Raw genomic sequence first — 20,284 nt, forward strand, 5'->3', positions numbered from 1 at the left:
TGTAATCCCATCTGTTTGGGAGGCTGAAGCAGGTGGATCACTTGAGTCCAGGAGTTTGAGCCGAGCCTGGGCAACATGGTTTTCATGTTGATGGGGGTTTCATGTAGAAACTCCATCTCTACAAAAAAAAAAAAAAAAAAATTAGCCAGGCACAGTGGCGCACGCCTGTAGTCCCAGCTCCTCAGGAGGCAGAAGCAGGAGGATCACTTCAGCCTGGGAGGTCCAGGCTGCAGTGAGCTGTGATTGTGCCACTGCACTCCAGCCTGGGCAACAGAACAAGAACCTGTTTCCAAAAAAATAAAATAAAATAAGAAGAAGGAAAAAATAAGTATCTGAAATGCAAGTTTCTAAAAAGGCTTTTACATGGGCAATCAGTTTAGGTATGTGGCAAAAGACGCGTAATCTATTCTAATAATGTTGCTATTACAAAACAAATTACAAAGAAACTGAAGCCAGAAAGCCTAATCCCGCAGAGGGCTTTTGGCAATTAAGGCCAGAAACCAGATAGTCTGAGTCTCGGGACTTTATTTCCATTACACCATGAGATTATGAATGAGTAAACTTAGAAATTTCATGACCCAATTAAGTCCTGCTGGCCTCCCTTCAGCATGCTGTGCTCTCTGATGAGAGGGAAAGACACAAGCCAAGAACAGGGAGAAGCCAGGAAGTAACAGGTCCAGCCCTGGAGATGGAGGAGGGTTTTTAGTTCCCTGCAAAATAATTATAAAGAAAAGATATTTATTTATAAGAAAACATTGAAAGAATACAAGAAACTACTAGAAGTGGTTACCTTTAGGAGTGAGGTGAGGGTGGCAGGAATGTGGTGGACAAAAATAGGGCTGGGGACCAGACTTCACAGTGCAGACCTTGTATATAGCTCTGATTCTTTTTTTTTTTTTTCTGATGGAATCTCGCTCTGTTGCCCAGGCTGGAGTGCAGTGGTACAATCTCCATTCACTACAACCTCCACTTCCAGGGTTCAAGCAAATCTCCCATTTCAACCTCCTGAGTAGCTGGGATTACAGGTGCACTCCACCATGTCTGACTAATTTTTGTATTTTTAGTAGAAATGGGGTTTCACCATGTTGGCCAGGCTTGTCTAGAACTCCTGAACTCAAGTGATCCACCGCCTTATCCCTCCAAAGTGCTGGGATTACAGGCATGAGCCACCTTGCCCGGCCCCCACAGGCACTGTTAACCACACCTACCAATCATGGCCTTCAAAGTGCAATGGCTGCTGCTTCATTCCCGATCTCAAATTTCACACAAGGCACTCACTTCAAAATTGGAGTGATATAGAGAACATTAGCATGGCCTCCGCATGGGATGATGCACAAATTCATGAAGCGTTCCATATTTTCAGCTTCCTTTTAATATCATGCGGTTATTTAGGTAATAAGAAATATTAAGTAATTGGCTTTAGATTTTGTAATTTTCTCCCTGAGTTTCTGCTAGATCTTTACATTCTAGTAGTCAATGTATGTTCAGTGAAATGTAAAAATATTCCTGTTCTCTTTGATCAGTATTAATTTCTTGAAATCATATTGTCACTTGAATCCTGTAGCTGTCATTCGTCTCTGTTATAAGCAATATTTGATTTTTGATGTGTGTAGACCAGCTCTTCTTCATTTTTTCATCATATTTTCAGATGTGATTTTACATTTCTGCATCTTAAAAACAGTTTGGACATAATTCTAGATACACACTACTAATTTATGTACCTACACATGTGATCTTTGTGAACAGAAATTGCCATATCCAATCTGTGTTTATACATAACTTTCTGGTTATATACTCCTTAGATCTGTGGATTCAAGTTACGGAAGTGAATACCATTAAAATCCTAGGCCATGTTAATTGATTATACATGTTTACAATGTTAAACAAACAGGCCAGGCCCAGTGGCCCACACCTGTAATCCCAGCAATTTGGTAGGCCAAGGCAAGCGGATCACTTGAGGCCAGGAGTTCAAGGCCAGCCAGGCCAACATGGTGAAACACCATCTGTATTAAAAATACAAAAATTAGCCGGATGTGGTGGCACGCGTGCCTATAATCCCAGCTACTTGGGTGGCAGGGAGGTTGCAGTGAGCGGAGATCGTACCACTGCACTCCAGCCTGGGTGACAAACAAACAAAATCACACAAGTTTCTCTTGTGGCAACTATAACTCTGAACCATACAAGGTATCTCTGTATCTAAGTTATCTGGGAAATGTCATTCCAATTTAGCTACCTTGACATTGTACAAAGTCCCCATGGCTCTTCACAGGGACAAATGCAGTGTAGCTAAAAGCAACTTTGATAAGCTGATTGCCATAGTGTAAGACACTCAAGGCTCCAGCTCCAGCTTCAATTAACAATTGCTATGCTTCCTTCTAAGGATGTGGGGCTGTCTGCCTGCAGGGCTTTGGCTTTGTGGGTGAAATATGCAGGTTTGGAGCTAAACCTGAATTGCTGAGGACTGGGGAGGAGAGGCAGCAAGGTGCCCCCAGCAGCTCTATGTTGCTTTTGCCGGCAGAGGGCTCAGCTTTGCTAGAAATAAACCTAGAATCATTTGCAGAAAACAAGTTCAGAGGCTGGGTGTGTTGGTTCATGCCTGTAATCCCAGCACTTTGGGAGGCCAAGATGGGTGGATCACCTGAGGTCAGGAGTTCAAGACCAGCCTGGCCAATATGGTAAAACCCCATCTCTAATAAAAATATAAAAATTAGCCTGGCGTGGTGGTGGGCACCTGTAATCCCAGCTACTCGAGAGACTGAGACAGGAGAATCACTTGAATCCAGGAGGCAGAGGTTGCCGGCAGGTAGAGGTTGCAGTGTGCCAAGAATCATGCCACTGCACTCTAGCCTGAGCAATGGAGTAAGACTCTGTCTCAAGAAAATAAAAAAATTAAAAGTCAGAGGTTAGCAAGCTATAGAGGCACCAACGTGCCCCCATTGTGTAGTTTTTCTTTAACATTTTTCAGAAGCACCAGTACAGACTGAAAAGACTCCAGCCCTCATCATGGCTAAGATTCTGTTCCTGGAATATAGCCAGATGGACTCATTAAATTCATATTTGAATCTTCTGGAACTATGACTTGAAATGTCTACAAGTCCCTAGAAGAAGCAGCTCCATCTCCTATAGTGTGTACTGCTACATCCTGCCCCAATCCCCTTCCCCAGGCCACCTCCATCTACTGCCAGCAACTCACAACTGCTCCTGCTCATGAGAACTACCCTTGGCCAATGGGAGCCACCTCCCCCAACAGCCCCCTGCCAATGATTGGCTGATGTGAGGAAACAAGAAGCCAATCCATTTGTCTCAAGGGAGAACTCACTGTAGTGCAGTCCACACTCCAGTGCTCCCCTTGGGGCCAGGCAGTACCTGCCAGGGCCACATCCTTACTTAGCTCTTCTACTCTCTCTTTGTTTCTTCCCTCGTTTTTTCCTGAGATCACATCCTCAGGAAATCAATGGCATTTGAATTCCTGTCTTAGGTTCTACATCTAAGGAGTCCCAATCTATGATCCTTCCTATTGTATTCTCCTCCCCAGCCACACTGCACACCTGCCAGTCCTAGAAGCGAGGCATGTGCCAACCTCAGGGTCTTTGCACTTGTCATTCCTTCTGCCTGGCACAGCTTACCACCAAATATCTGAGTGGCTGACTCCCTCAGCTCCTTTAGATCTTTACTTAAATGCCAGCTTTTCATCAAGATCTTGTTTTGGATTTTTTTTTAACAACCCATTTAAAACTACAAACCCATCCAACACTCCTTTATCCCATTCTTCTTCCTGTACCATTTAATATAATAATAGCAAGTACTACTTATGTATTGCTTAAAGTGTGCCGGGCACAGTTCTAAGTGTTTAACACTTATTAAATGTAATCCTCATGACAAACCTCAAAAGTTTTTATTAACCCAATTTTACTGATGAGGAAACCGAGGCACAGAGAGGTTAAGAACTTCCTCAAAGGCCATACAGCTTGTAAGTGATGGTGCCAGGCTTTGACCCCAGGCTGTCTGGCTCCAACACTGTGTCACTACACTGCACTATCATATTCACTTTATTTATTTATTTGCTTATTTACTTTATTTACTTATTTGTGTTGATTATATCTCCTTCCACTAAAATACAAGCTCCTTGAGGATACAGATTTTTGTCTTCTTGGTCCACTGCTGTGTCCCACAGCACCTAGCGAAGTCTGGATACCATACTCAGCCCTCAAATATTTATTAAACTATGTACCTTCTGTGTCCTCAAGCCCTTCTTCTTTCTGGATTCAAGAGAGAAAACAAATTGTTATAAAGTGGATTCGTTCTTCTACTTTCAGCCAATGTTCAGATTGATAAAATAAGAACCTCTTCCTTCCCATCTTGATTGAGCTCTGTAACAAATTGGATGCAATATTTCATGGCTCACAGTGATAATGTTTAAATATCTGGCTTCCATTGTATAACCATGAGTGCCATGCAGCCATGTTATTGCTGGCTAAGATAACAGTCTCTAGCATTCTGATCACCAGAGTTTGCAGTGATGTTGTCAAGTTTTTTACCAGAGACAATCAAAACTGGGGGAAGACCTGTGTGAATCTAAGCAGAAAGTTCATGGCCAAAGTCATTTATTCATACAATCTAGTACTGTTTGCTGGGACTTCAGGGAACTCCCAAAATAGCATCACATCCAAGTTCTGAACCACCTGAGAAATAGGCCCAAAAAATAAGATGCGTGGAAATCAAAATATCATGTTTACTACTAAGAAAGCTGATATTGCAGAATATGGCTTAGATTTAAGAGCCAGCTGGGTTTGCTAACACTAAACCCCAGAACTAGACAAACTTGCCCATGGATGGCCACAGACCTCCCCAGGGAGAGCCCTGAGCCTGTAAACCTACAGCATGGAGGAGTAAAAGCAGACACATCTTTTCTACAGGTTTCCAGCTCCCACGAGGACTCACGAGGACACATTTTATCTTCAGGTCAACAGCTCTCAAGAGGAATTGAGAGCAAAGGGCTGCCATTCTATCCAATTTCTCCTCTGCACTCACCAGTTAGACAGGTCACTGCATATTCCCAAAAAACAAAAAAGAGGAGTGAAAAAGGCAGAGCGATGCCAGGCATGTCACACTTATGGATACTCCTTCAAATGAAAGGAATCATCAATAGTGGGCATTTTATTTCACAGCAAAATGGGCAGTTGGACTACTAAAGGAACTAAAGTTACCTTTTTACTTTATGAATATGGTGTCACCAAATATCTGATAGATTCTTATGATTACCACTTTGTTTCTTAGTTATCAGAGCTAAAGGTGTATTGAAACTGTAGCATTATACAGTTAGGCGTAAAACTTCAAAGATAATCAGTCAACTGCTCTCCTTAATGCAGATGGCAAAACAGAAGGGTTGAATAATTTGTCCTATAACAAAAATCTAGGCAGGTCAGAACCAGAACTGTATCCCCTGTTTGTTCTCAGCCCAAATCTTTTATCCATCCAATGGCTGTTTTCAGCTTGTCATCAAATTGTCTCTAGTGTCAAGAAAGAGAGGAAAAAGAAACTCTTCACTAATAAAAAGCAAAAACATAGCATACATGTCTATTTCACAGCCAAGATGACAGGGTGGCAGTAAGATGAGGTGTTCAAGAAGACAGAAATCATTTCTCTAAATGATGTAAAATAAGCGCTTCATTAGCTTTCACTGTACCTTTCATGATTTGATATCTTGCACTAAAATTTCCTGTCAGTCTAAGTTCATGTGCTGTAGCTAGCTAAGTCTCTCTGTTTAGGGAGAACTAGCTTTTTATTTTCATGAAATTCAAGAAAACTAGATAGTTGTCTATATAAACATAAATTACAGTATCCTAATGATATCTGCATTATATTATTTATACATAGTTCAAATGTCCTGGGCAATTTTTTAACTTCTACATTTTTACGACTCATACTGTAGCTTTTTTTCCAATGAATGATAGAAGAAATTAGTACTAGTCCCGGTATCTCAGAGGAGAGGGAAATCTTATTTCAAGATTCTTTCACTTTCTAGGCCAGGCGCGGTGGCTCATGCCTGTTATCTCAGCACTCTGGGAGGCCTAGGCGGGTGGATCACTTGAGGTCAGGAGTTCGAGACCAGCCTGGCCAAACGTGGTGAAGCCCCGTCTCTACTACTAAAAATACAAAAATTAGCCAGACGTGGTGATGTGCGCCTGTAATCCCAGCTACTTGGGAGGCTGAGGCAGGAGCATCGCATGAACCCAGGAGGCGAAGGTTGCAGTGAGCCAAGATTGTGCCACTGCACTTCAGCCTGGATGATAGAGCGAGACTCCATCAAAAAAAAAAAAAAAAAGATTATTTCACTTTCTATAATGCAATATGTATGTATAAGGGCTTTAAAATAGTGCACAATGGCTGGGCGCGGTGGCTCATGCCTGTAATTCCAGCAGTTTGGGAGGTGGAGGAGGGCGGATTATCTGAAGTCAGGAGTTTGAGACTAGCCTGGTCAACATGGTGAAACTCTGTCTCTACTAAAATACAAAAATTATCCAGGTGTGGTGGCTCATGCCTGTAATCCTAGTGCTTTGGAAGGCCCAGGCGGTAGGATCTCTTGAGCCCAGGAATTTGATGCTACAGTGAGCTATAATCGCACCACTGCACTCCAGCCTGGGTGACAGAGCAAGACCTTATCCTTAAAAAAAAAAAAAAAAAAAAAAGACACTGTCAAGAAAATGAAAAGACAAGCCACAAACCGGGAGAAAATATTTGCAAGACAATCTGATGAAAGACTAAAAATATACAAAGAACTCTTAAAACTTAACAAGAAGAAAACAACCCAATTAAAAAATGGACTAAAGACCCTAACAGATACCTCACCAAAGTTGATGCATAGATGGCATCTTTGTATATCTATATAAATATATATATACACAAATCTTTGTGTGTGTGTATATATATATGTATATATAAAGATGCTCAACCTCATATGCTTTCAAGGAATTACAAATCAAAAAAACAAATCAACTATCACTACACACCTATTAGAATGGCCAAAATCTAGAACACTGACAACCCCAGATGCTGGTGAGGATGTGGAGCCACAGAACGTCCCATTCATTGCTGGTGAAAATGCACAATGGTACAGCCACTTTGGAAAATAGTTTGGAGATTTTTGAGGAAGCTGAAGACACTCTTATCATATGATTTAGCAATCATGCTCCTTGGCATTTACCCAAAAAAGTGAAAACTTATGTTCACACAAAAACCTGCACATGGATGTTTATAGCACTTTAATTTATAATTGTCAAAACCTAGAAGAAACCAAGATGTCCTTCAATAGGTGGAAGGATAAACTGTGGTCCAACCAGAAAAGAAAATATTATTCAGCACTGAAAAGAAATGAAAAAGCACTATCAGCACTATCAAGCCATGAAAAGACACGGAAGAAATTTAAATGCATATTAGCAAATGAAAGGAGTCAATCTCAAAAGGCTACATACTGTACAGTTCCAACTATATGACATTCTGGAAAAGGCTACAGTAAAAAGATCGGTGGTTTTCAGGCGTTGGGTGGAAGGAGGGACAAATAGGGAGAGCACAGGGGATTTTTAGGGCAGTGAAACTACTCTGTGTGATTCTACAATGGTGGATACATGTCATACATTTTTCCAAAACCATAGAAGTACAACACTGTGAGTGAACTCTAATGTAGACTATGGACTCTGGGCAAAAATGTGTCAGTGCAGGTCCAGTGTAGGTCCATCAGTTGTCACAAGTGTACTGCTTTGGTGAGGTATGTCAATAATGCAGAAGGTTATGCATGTTTTAGGGCAGGGAATTAGGGGATATCTCTGTACCTTCTGTTAGATTTTTCTGTGAACCTAAGACTTCTCTAAAACAAAAACCTATTGAAAGCAAAAACAAAACAAACACAACAAAACCTAGATAAAAGAACACTGAAAGAAGTCAAGGGTGAATGCTTGAGGATTCTGGTGGGGGGCGGAAAGATAATAAATTGAATCTGCAGCTGGTATAGCAGCCTAGAAAAAACATCTGAAGACTAGAGGGGAGAATGAGCAGAAACTAAGAACTAAAGGAATGTTGTTCAATTAGCTCTAGACTTAATTCATTTAGGTGATCCCTGTATGAATAACCACAAGTAATTGAGGCTAGAAAAAAATAATAGCCCAAATAACTTATATTCTGCGCAAGGATTAGGAATTGTAGATACAAGGCAGCTTTGTGACATGGATACCAACATACAAAGTAAGATTTTGGGTTTCTGCCTTTGAGGAGTTATCGTTTTAGGTGGGACTTTGTGATGCAAGTTCTCATTGGAGACTTCACTCTATTCATAGACAAAGTGTAAAGTAGCAAGGCTTAGTCACATCAGCAACCAACAATGTAATACCGGGGAGATATAAATTCAGCTTTTTGCTAACTTGCAGTGATAAAAGTCTTTTGAATCCTTGTTCAAAGACAATTCATTTGCATGTGATTTAAAGGCTCAGGAAATGGCCGTGGAAAACCTTTATTCAAGGGAAGTAAATAAAAAATGTTGCTATGGGATTATTAAAATAGACTGGAGAAATTTCAAGGTACTTCCATTATTTACTTACTCACTAAATATTCTACATGACCTGCCTTAGCCAGGACCATGGACATGCTGTAGATGTGAATTTTAGTTCCCTTCACTAGGGTTTCCAAAAGCCATGTTCTTTTGTGTCTCTAAATAAAGGTACATTTGTTTAGAGTCCCCTTTCACTCAGGAAGTTCAATCTCAAGAATTTGGTGGGGATGGGGGGCAGGAACCCTTCTTCCTAGGGTCAAGTGAGGGGATCTGGCACAATCTAGAACATTCTAGAAGATCCTCTGATCTCTTCTGGTCACACTGAACTGGTTGAGGTATTCAGTGTCAAAATCCATGTGGTCCCTTGAAAGCAGTGGCCCAGTCCCAGATCTTTTGACAGCTGAGAAATTAAAGACTTGGTGAACCTTCTCTCTCAGGGGACCATGTAGCTTTTCTGCCGTGAGGTCCTGCCACAGACCAGCTGTGGGAGGGAAGTGCTGGTCTCCAGTACCGTAGGACCTGCACACCTCTGTCCCACTCCCAGTCTCTTGAAAAGCTTTCAGAATCTTCCCTCGAGGGTTGGCCCACTTCCTATCTCGGTTGGGGCTTCTTTTTTACAACAAAATTCTATATAGGGGTGATATTCCAAATGCCTGTTTCACGCTTTATCCCTGAACTCTTTGTTTATCCCTATAGTGCCAAAGTCATTAATCCTGAAGTTAGGGACACTTGGTGACTTTCTTGGAATGGGGAAGAGAGAATCCTTACCATTTTTTCAGGCTGCTGAAAGAGTACATAACTCAAATTAAAATCTCAATATGGTTTTCTAGTCACAGAAGTGAAGGTAAGAAAGCCCCTGCCTTCAGGTATCTCACATCCTAGAATAGAGGCAAGTAAAGGGGTCATCAAAATACAGCACACAGGAGAGATTCCTGCCTCAGGGGCCAGGGAGGGAGAGTTTCCCTGGAGGAAACGATTATGAACACTTAAACAACACTCCCTATGTGCCAGGCACTGTGCCAAGCAATTATTTATATAAAGATATGGAGTGGGGCTATAACTGAACCCAGGTAGTCTGGGTCCCTGCTTAAATTCCTAGGCTTTAGGGATGTCTTCAATGGGACCCGAAGAAAAGGCATAAACTTGCCATGGCAGAGCATGTAGGTGCCTGGCAGAGGGTATAGGGTAGACACAGTGCAAAGATGCCCTGAGAGGCACTATGAAGAGGGAAGCTGGAATTGAACTGCCTGGAGCAGTTACAGCTTAGGCCCCTCCCCAAGTGGACTGCCAGGATACTGAAGCTTGTTTCCCTAATGCTCAGAAAAGTGAATCAGAAAAAGTGGGCTGACTAGGGTAACAAAGGGATTCTCAAAAATTCCTATGTGAAAGCGAGTCTTCCCCCAACATTCTATCAAGATCTTGATTACTAAGCTTATTAGATTTTGATTACTAAGCCTCTCATCTAAAATGGAATTATGCCCTGCAAGGAGCTAAATCTGTGGTTCGCATTTACATCCTGCTGTGACTCATTTTCACCAGCAAATTAAATTGCTTTTTTCCCCACCCTCACCATAGCCAGGTGAGAAGCTTGCTATCTAAAGAGAGGCTCAGTACAGATACTAGGACACAAAGCTGACAATGCACACTTGCCATGGGGTCAACACATTTGCCATATCACTGGCCTCTGCTTAACCACATATTCTCTCTGCTACACCAGGAACATTCTGTTTTCTGCATTCAAAGGCTTTGCATATCATGGACTACAGAAAGCAGTTTTGGAATATTAAAGTAGTAAATTTACTTTCAGGATGTCTATTATCAGCAGTTGTGAGTTAAATAAAGGATAGCCTCTGGGAGGCCGAGGCAGGCGGATCACCTGAGGTCAGGAATTCGAGACCAGCCTGGCCAATATGGTGAAACCTCCGTCTCTACTAAAAATACAAAAATTAGCCGGGTGTGGTGGTGCACGCCTGTAGTCCCAGCTACTCTGGAGGATAGGACCAGAGAATCGCTTGAACCCAGGAGGCGGAGGCTGCAGTGAGCCAAAATTGCACCACTGCACTCCAGCCTGGGCGACAGAGTGAGACTCCATCTCAAAAAAAAAAAAAAAAAAAAAAAAAAGATAACAAAGGATAGGCCTGTCGCAGTGCAGACTGGAGACACAAGCAAATCAATATTCTAACATCTTCATTCTTCAGCCTTTCCCCATTTGGGTCAAAATTATGATCATTGGGGCCTGTTTCACCTCTTGCTGAGTCTGGCATTCTGAACATCAAATCCAGATGAAGCTGAAGCAGCCAGAACTCTGGGTTGATGGCCCAAAAGCTCAAGCTGAGAACTGGCAACGTGCCTCGCCCGACAGCCGTGCCAGCTCATACAGGAAAGCAGAACCTGCAGTCCATCTTTGTGTGACACCTCATTTAAACCCAACTGCTCTGCTTTTGTGAGACTTGATATAATTTATTCCTCAGAGAGGGAATGAGTGACTCACGAGGTCCTGTGATTCACAGAGCCTCTCACAGAGGTACGCAGATGGCAAGTTGAGCTGGAATAAGAAAAAGAATGGCAGGATGCCAAGGGCTGCTCTTGCCACCCCATGAACACCCAAGATGTCCCCGACACACACATGAAACCTCTCCACACCAGGAATCCAGTCAGAGCCCTTTCTATAGAGCAGGAAGAGGTGGTTGTGGGTGAGCTCTGGGCTCCTGCGGGCATCAATCTAGATTTCCACTTGCTTTTTTTTTTTTTTTTTTGAGACAGGATCTGCCTCTGTCACCAGGCTGGATTGCAGTGGAGCGATCATGGCTCACTGCAGCCTCAACCTCCTGGGTTTGAGCAATCCTCCTGCCTCAGCCTCCTGAGTAGCTGGGACTACAGATGTGTGCCAATACAGCTGGCTGGTTTTTTAAATTTTTTTTAGTATTTTGTACAGATAGGGTCTCATGTGTTGCCCAGACTGGTCTTGAACTGCTGGCCTCACATGATCCTCCCGCCTCAGCCTTCCAAGGTGCTGGAATTACAAGTGTGATCTGCCTCATTTTGTTTTTAATCCATCCCCATCCCTCCCCTACTAGGGCTTGCTATTCAGCCAACCACACTGCACAGCACTCTCTCCTACCACACAAAGCTGCTTGTCCAGGTCTCTCCAGGTGTCTGTATCTATCTCTTGTTATGCATCAGTCTATGTGTGTCCTCTGCCCAATGAGGCTACTGGAGACATAACATATTGTAGAGGTTAAGAACATGAGCTCTGGGACCAGGCCACTGCAGTCTGAATCATGGCTGTGCCACTTCCCAGCTATGACCTTGGCCATGTTATTTAACTTTTCTCTGCCTCATTTTTCCTACCTATAACGTTGGGATAATAGTACATATTTCTAGAGTTGTTGGAAAGGCCTTGCCACTAATCTGTTAAGAAAGAAAGGAAATTGTTCAGCTCCCTCTTACAAGTGAGAACATGTGGTGTTTGGTTTTCTGTTCCTGTGTTAGTTTGCTAAGGATGATGGTTTTCAGCTTCATCCATGTCCCTGCAAAGGACGTGAACTCATTCTTTTTTACGGCTCCATAGTATTCCATGGTGTATATGTGCCACATTTTCTTTATCCAGTCTATCATTGATGGGCATTTGGGTTGGTTCCAAGTCTTTGCTATTGTAAATAGTGCTGCAATAAACATATGTGTGCATGTGTCTTTATAGTAGAATGATTTATAATCCTTTGGGTATATACCCAGTAATGGGATTGTTGGGTCAAATGGTATTTCTGGTTCTAGATCCTTGAGGAATTGCCACACTGTCTTCCACAACGGTTGAACTAATTTACACTCCCACCAACAGTGTAAAAGCATTCCTATTTCTCCGCATCCTCTCCAGCATCTGTTGTTTCCAGACTTTTTAATGATCGCCATTTTTTTTTATATGGAGTCTCACTCTATCGCCCAGGCTGGAGTGCAGTGGTGCAATCTCAGCTCATTGCAACCTCTGCTGCCCAGGTTCAAGCAATTCTCCTGCCTCAGCCTCCCGAGTAGCTGGGATTACAGACACCTGCCTCTGCGCCCTGCTAATTTTTGTATTTTTAGTAGAGACAGGGTTTCACCATCTTGGTCAGGCTGGTCTTGAACTCCTGACCTTGTGATCCACCCACCTCAGCCTCCCAAAGTGTTGGGATTACAGGCATGAGCCACCGCGCCCAGACAACGATCACCATTATAATTGGCATGAGATGGCAGCTCATTGTGGTTTTGATTTGCATTTCTCTAATGACCAGCAATTATGAGCTTTTTTTCATATGTTTGTTGGTCTCATAAATGTCTTCTTTTGAGAAGTGTCTGTTCATATCCTTCACCCACTTTTTGATGGGGTTGTTTGTTTTTTTCTTGTAAATTTGCTTAAGTTCCTTGTAGATTCTGGATATTAGGCCTTTGTCAGATGGATTGACTGCAAAAATTTTCTCCCATTCTGTAGGTTGACTGTTCACTCTGATAATAGTTTCTTTCGCTGAGCAGAAGCTCTTTAGTTTAATTAGATCTCATTTGTCAATTATAGCTTTTGTTGCAATTGCTTTTGGTGTTTTAGTCATGAAGTCTTTGCCAATGACTTCCACACAGGGAGGGGAACATCACACACCAGGGCCTGTTGGAGGGTAGGGGGAAAGGAGAGGGAGAGCATTAGGACAAATACCTGATGCATACGGAGCTTAAAACCTAGATGATGAGTTGATAGATGCAGCAAACCACCATGGCATATGTATACCTATGTAACAAATCTGCATGTTCAGCACATGTATCCCAGAACTTAAAGTAAAATTAAAAATAAATAAATAGGCCGGTGGAGCCAAGATGGCCGAATAGGAACAGCTCCGGTCTCCAGCTCCCAGCCCCAGCGACAAAGAAGACGGGTGATTTCTGCATTTCTGCTTGAGGTACCGGTTTCATCTCACTAGGGAGTGCCTAACAGTGGGTGCAGGACAGTCGGTGAAGCGCACTGTGCGCGAGCCGAAGCAGGGCGAGGCATCGCCTCACTCGGGAAGCGCAAGGGGTCAGGGAGTTCCCTTCCCTAGTCAAAGAAAGGGGAAACAGATGGCACCTGGAATATCGGGTCAGTTCCATCCTAATACTGCGCTTTTCCAACGGGCCTGGAAAACGGCACACTAGGAGATTGTGTCCCGCACCTGGCTCGGAGGGTCCTATGCCCACGGAGTCTCACTGATTGCTAGCACAGCAGTCTGAGATCAAGCTGCAAGGTGGCAACGAGGCTGGGGGAGGGGCGCCCGCCATTGCCCAGGCTTCCTTAGGTAAACAAAGCAGCCAGGAACCTCGAACTGGGTGGAGCCCACCACAGCTCAAGGAGGCCTGCCTGCCTCTGTAGGCTCCACCTCTGGGGGCAGGGCACAGACAAACAAAAACTCAGCAAGAACCTCCACAGACTTCAATGTCCCTGTCTGACTGACAGCTTTGAAGAGAGTAGTGGTTCTCCCAGCAGGCAGCTGGAGATCTGAGAACAGACAGACTGCCTCCTAAAGTGGGTCCCTCACCCCTGAGCAGCCTAACTGGGAGGCACCCCCCCAGTAGGGACAGACTGACACCTCATTCAACCGGGTACTCCTCTGAGACAAAACTTTCAGAGGAACTATCAGACAGCTGAATTTGTGGTCTCACGAAAATCTGCTGTTCTACAGCCACCGCTGCTGACACCCAGCCAAACAGGGTCTGGAGTGGACCTCTAGTAAACTCCAACAGACCTGCAGCTGAGGGTCCTGTCTGGTAGAAGGAAAACTAACAAACAGAAAGGACATCCACACCAAAAACCCATCTGTGCATCACCATCATCAAAGACGAAAAGTAGATAAAACCACAAAGATGGGGAAAAAACAGAGCACAAAAACTGGAAACTCTAAAAAACAGAGCACCTCTCCTCCTCCAAAGGAACGCAGTTCCTCACCAGCAACGGAACAAAGCTGGATGGAGGATGACTCTGATGAGTTGAGAGAAGAAGGCTTCAGACGATCAAACTACTCTGAGCTACGAGAGGAAATTCAAAACAATAGCAAAGAAGTTAAAAACTTTGAAAAAAAATTAGAAGCATGGATAACTAGAATAACCAATGGAGAGAAGGGCTTAAAGGAGCTGATGGAGCTGAAAGCCAAGTTTCGAGAACTACGTGAAGATTGCAGAAGCCTCAGTAGCAGATGCGATCAACTGGAAGAAAGGGTATCGCTGATGGAAGATGAAATGAATGAAATGAAGAGAGAAGGGAAGTTTAGAGAAAAAAGAATAAAAAGAAATGAACAAAGCCTCCAAGAAATTTGGGACTATGTGAAAAGACCAAACCTACGTCTGATTGGTGTGCCTGAAAATGATGGGGAGAATGGAACCAAGTTGGAAAACACTCTGCAAGATATTATCCAGGAGAACTTCCCCAATCTAGCAAGGCAGGCCAGCATTCAGATTCAGGAAATACAGAGAACGCCACAAAGATACTCCTCGAGAAGGGCAACTCCAAGACACATAATTGTCAGATTCACCAAAGTTGAAATGAAGCAAAAAATGTTAAGGGCAGCCAGAGAGAAAGGTCGGGTTACCCACAAAGGAAGCCCATCAGACTAACAGCTGATCTCTCAGCAGAAACTCTACAAGCCAGAAGAGAGTGGGGGCCGATATTCAACATTCTTAAAGAAAAGAATTTCCAACCCAGAATTTCCTGTCCCGCCAAACTAAGCTTCATAAGTGAAGGAGAAATAAAATACTTTACAGACAAGCAAACGCTGAGTAATTTTGTCACCACCAGGCCTGCCCTAAAAGAGCTCCTGAAGGAAGCACTAAACATGGAAAGGAACAACCGGTACCAGACACTGCAAAAACATGCCAAATTGTAAAGACCATCGAGGCTAGGAAGAAACTATAGCAACTAACCAGCAAAATAACCAACTAACATCATAATGACAGGATCAGATTCACACATAACAATATTAACGTTAAATGTAAATGGACTAAATGCTCCAATCAAAAGACACAGACTGGCAAACTGGATAAGGAGTCAGGACCCATCAGTGTGCTGTATTCAGGAAACCCATCTCACGTGCAGAGACACACATAGACTCAAAATAAAGGGATGGAGGAAGATCTATCAAGCAAATGGAAAACAAAAAAAGGCAGGGGTTGCAATCCTAGTCTCTGATAAAATAGACTTTAAACCAACAAAGATCAAAAGAGACAAAGAAGGCCATTACATAATGGTAAAGGGATCAATTCAACAAGAAGAGCTAACTATCCTATATATATATGCACCCAATACAGGGGCACCCAGATTCATAAAGCAAGTCCTCAGTGACCTACAAAGGGACTTAAACTCCCACACAATAATAATGGGAGATTTTAACACCCCACTGTCAGCATTAGACAGATCAACGAGACAGAAACTTAACAAGGATATCCAGGAATTGAACTCAGCTCTACATAAAGTAGACCTAATAGACGTCTACAGAACTCTCCACCCCAAGTCGACAGAATATACATTTTTTTCAGCACCACACCACACCTATTCCAAAATTGACCACATAGTTGGAAGTAAAGCTCTCCTCAGCAAATGTAAAAGAACAGAAATTATAACAAACTGTCTCTCAGACCACAGTGCAATCAAACTAGAACTCAGGATTAAGAAACTCACTCAAAACTGCTCAACTACATGGAAACTGAACAACCTGCTCCTGAATGACTATTGGGTACATAATGAAATGAAGGCAGAAATAAAGATGTTCTTTGAAACCAACGAGAACAAAGACACAACATACCAGAATCTCTGGGACACATTCAAAGCAGTGTGTAGAGGGAAATTTATAGCACTAAATGCCCACAAGAGAAAGCAGGAAAGATCCAAAATTGACACCCTAACATCACAATTAAAAGAACTAGAAAAGCAAGAGCAAACACATTCAAAAGCTAGCAGAAGGCTAGAAATAACTAAAATCAGAGCAGAACTGAAGGAAATAGAGACACAAAAAACCCTTCAAAAAATTAATGAATCCAGGAGCTGGTTTTTTGAAAAGATCAACAAAATTGATGGACCACTAGCAAGACTAATAAAGAAGAAAAGAGAGAAGAATCAAATAGATGCAATAAAAAACGAAAAAGGGGATATCACCACCGATCCCACAGAAATACAATCTACCATCAGAGAATACTACAAACACCTCTATGCAAATAAACTAGAAAATCTAGAAGAAATGGATAAATTCCTCGACAAATACACCCTCCCAAGACTAAACCAGGAAGAAGTTGAATCTCTGAATAGACCAATAACAGGTTCTGAAATTGTGGCAATAATCAATAGCTTACCAATCAAAAAGAGTCCAGGACCTGACGGATTCACAGCTGAATTCTACCAGAGGTACAAGGAGGAACTGGTACCATTCCTTCTGAAACTATTCCAATCGATAGAAAAAGAGGGAATCCTCCCTAACACATTTTATGAAGCCAGCATCGTCCTGATACCAAAACCTGGCAGAGACATAACCAAAAAAGAGAATTTCAGACCAATATCCTTGATGAACATTGATGCAAAAATCCTCAATAAAATACTGGCAAACCGAATCCAGCAGCACATCAAAAAGCTTATCCACCATGATCAAGTGGGCTTCATCCCTGGGATGCAAGGCTGGTTCAACATACGCAAATCAATAAATGTAATCCAGCATATAAACAGAACCAAAGACAAAAACCACATGATTATCTCAATAGATGCAGAAAAGGCCTTTGACAAAATTCAACAACCCTTCATGCTAAAAACTCTCAATAAATTAGGTATTGATGGGACGTATCTCAAAATAATAAGAGCTATCTATGACAAACCCACAGCCAATATCATACTGAATGGGCAAAAACTGGAAGCATTCCCTCTGAAAACTGGCACAAGACAGGGATGCCCTCTCTCACCGCTCCTATTCAACACAGTGCTGGAAGTTCTGGCCAGAGCAATCAGGCAGGAGAAGGAAATAAAGGGTATTCAATTAGGAAAAGAGGAAGTCAAATTGTCCCTGTTTGCAGATGACATGATTGTATATCTAGAAAACCCCATTGTCTCAGCCCCAAATCTCCTTAAGCTGATTAGCAACTTCAGCAGTCTCAGGATACAAAATTAATGTACAAAAATCACAAGCATTCTTGTACACCAATAACAGACAGAGAGCCAAATCATGAGTGAACTCCCATTCACAATTGCTTCAAAGAGAATAAAATACCTAGGAATCCAACTTACAAGGGATGTGAAGGACCTCTTCAAGGAGAACTACAAACCACTGCTCAATGAAATAAAAGAGGTTACAAACAAATGGAAGAACATTCCATGCTCATGGGTTGGAAGAATCAATATCGTGAAAATGGCCATACTGCCCAAGGTCATTTATAGATTCAATGCCATCCCCATCAAGCTACCAATGACTTTCTTCACAGAATTGGAAAAAACTACTTTAAAGTTCATATGGAACCAAAAAAGAGCCCGCATCGCCAAGTCAATCCTAAGCCAAAAGAACAAAGCTGGAGGCATCACGCTACCTGACTTTAAACTATACTACAAGGCTACAGTAACCAAAACAGCATGGTACTGGTACCACAACAGAGACATAGATCAATGGAACAGAACAGAGCCCTCAGAAATGATGCCGCATAGCTACAACTATCTGATCTTTGACAAACCTGACAAAAACAAGAAATGGGGAAAGGATTCCCTATTTAATAAATGGTGCTGGGAAAACTGGCTAGCCATATGTAGAAAGCTGCAACTGGATCCCTTCCTTACACCTTGTACAAAAATTAATTCAAGATGGATTAAAGACTTATATGTTAGACCTAAAACCATTAAAATCCCACAAGAAAACCTAGGCAATACCATTCAGGACATAGGCGTGGGCAAGGACTTCATGTCTAAAACACCAAAAGCAATGGCAACAAAAGCCAAAATCGACAAATGGGATCTCATTAAACTAAAGAGCTTCTGCACAGCAAAAGAAACTATCATCAGAGTGAACAGGCAACCTACAGAATGGGAGAAAATTTTTGCAACCTACTCATCTGACAAAGGGCTAATATCCAGAATCTACAATGAACTCAAACAAATTTACAAGAAAAAAACAAACAACCCCATCAAAAAGTGGGCAGAGGACATGAACAGACACTTCTTAAAAGAGGACATTTATGCAGCCAAAAAACACGTGAAGAAATGCTCATCATCACTGGCCATCAGAGAAATGCAAATCAAAACCACAGTGAGATACCATCTCACACCAGTTAGAATGGCCATCATTAAAAAATCAGGAAACAACAGGTGCTGGAGAGGATGTGGAGAAATAGGAACACTTTTACACTGTTGGTGGGACTGTAAACTAGTTCAACCATTGTGGAAGTCAGTGTGGCAATTCCTCAGGGATCTCGAACTAGAAATACCATTTGATCCAGCCATCCCATTACTGGGTATATACCCAAAGGACTATAAATCATGCTGCTATAAAGACACATGCACACATATGTTTATTGCGGCACTATTCACAATAGCAAAGAGTTGGAACCAACCCAAATGTCCAACAACGATAGACTGGATTAAGAAAATGTGGCACATATACACCATGGAATACTATGCAGCCATAAAAAATGATGAGTTCGTGTCCTTTGTAGGGACATGGATGAAACTGGAAAACATCATTCTCAGTAAACTATCGCAAGGACAAAAAACCAAACACCGCATGTTCTCACTCATAGGTGGGAATTGAACTATGAGAACTCATGGACACAGGAAGGGGAACATCACACTCCGGGGACTGTTGTGGGGTGGGGGGAGGGGGGAGGGACAGCATTAGGAGATACACCTAATGCTAAATGACGAGTTAATGGGTGCAGGAAATCAACATATGTTGATACATATGTAACAAACCTGCACATTGTGCACATGTACCCTAAAACCCTAAAGTATAATAAAATAAATAAATAAATAAATAATAAATAAATAAATAAATAAATAAATAAAAATTTTAAATGCCATTTTAACATGTAACTTTCCTATTAAAAGCTTTTATCTGGAAAAAAATAAAAAGAAAGAAAGAAAAAAGGAAGCGAGGGAGGGAGGGAGGGGCACAGGAAGGATGGAGAGAGGGGAAGGAAAGACAGTGAGCCTCTTGAAATAAAGGACCATGTATTATTCACTTTTTATTTTGTGCCTCATTAAATTCATTCATCATCATTACCATTTGTGAGTTCATACAATGTACCAGTTACCGAAAAAGATCAGTGCTTGACTGCCCTCACCATCAAGGAGCTCGCAGTCAAGACAGAATGCCAATGAATGACATCAGTGGTTGTAAGAGTGTAAGGAGAGCCAAAGGACAGTAGGGCCACACTGCTCTGAAGCTCATCACTCTGGAGCCCAGGCTAAAATTCTACTGTCACTTCCTGGCTGCATGACTGAGTAAGTTATTAGCACCACTCACGGGACTGCTATGGGGATGAAGTTAAAAGATGATGAAAGTCTGGGCAACATAGCAAAACCCTGTCTCTACAAAAAAAAAAAAAAAAATTAATTAATTAGCTGGTGTGGTGGTGCATGCCTGTAGTCTCATCCACATGGGAGGCTGAGGCAGGAGGATTGCTTGAGCCTGGAAGTAGAGGCTGCAGTGAGCCATGATTACATCACTGCTCTCCAGCCTGGGCAACAGAGAGAGATCCTGCAAAAAGAAAGGGAAGGGAAGGGAACGGCAG

General features: G+C 42.3%; 1 non-coding gene across 1 annotated transcript; it reads left to right on the forward strand.

Annotated features, from left to right (window-relative positions):
• Nucleotides 1-1,258: 1,258 nt before the first annotated feature.
• Nucleotides 1,259-1,361, forward strand: LOC116457210 (U6 spliceosomal RNA). Its single transcript, XR_004244967.1, has one exon. It is a non-coding gene; the product is annotated as a U6 spliceosomal RNA (small nuclear RNA).
• The last annotated feature ends 18,923 nt before the right edge of the window (nt 1,362-20,284 follow it).

This window comes from Hylobates moloch, unplaced genomic scaffold (genome assembly GCF_009828535.3).
Source record: "Hylobates moloch isolate HMO894 unplaced genomic scaffold, HMol_V3 SCAFFOLD_17, whole genome shotgun sequence".
In the NCBI taxonomy this organism is placed as follows: Eukaryota; Metazoa; Chordata; class Mammalia; order Primates; family Hylobatidae; genus Hylobates; species Hylobates moloch.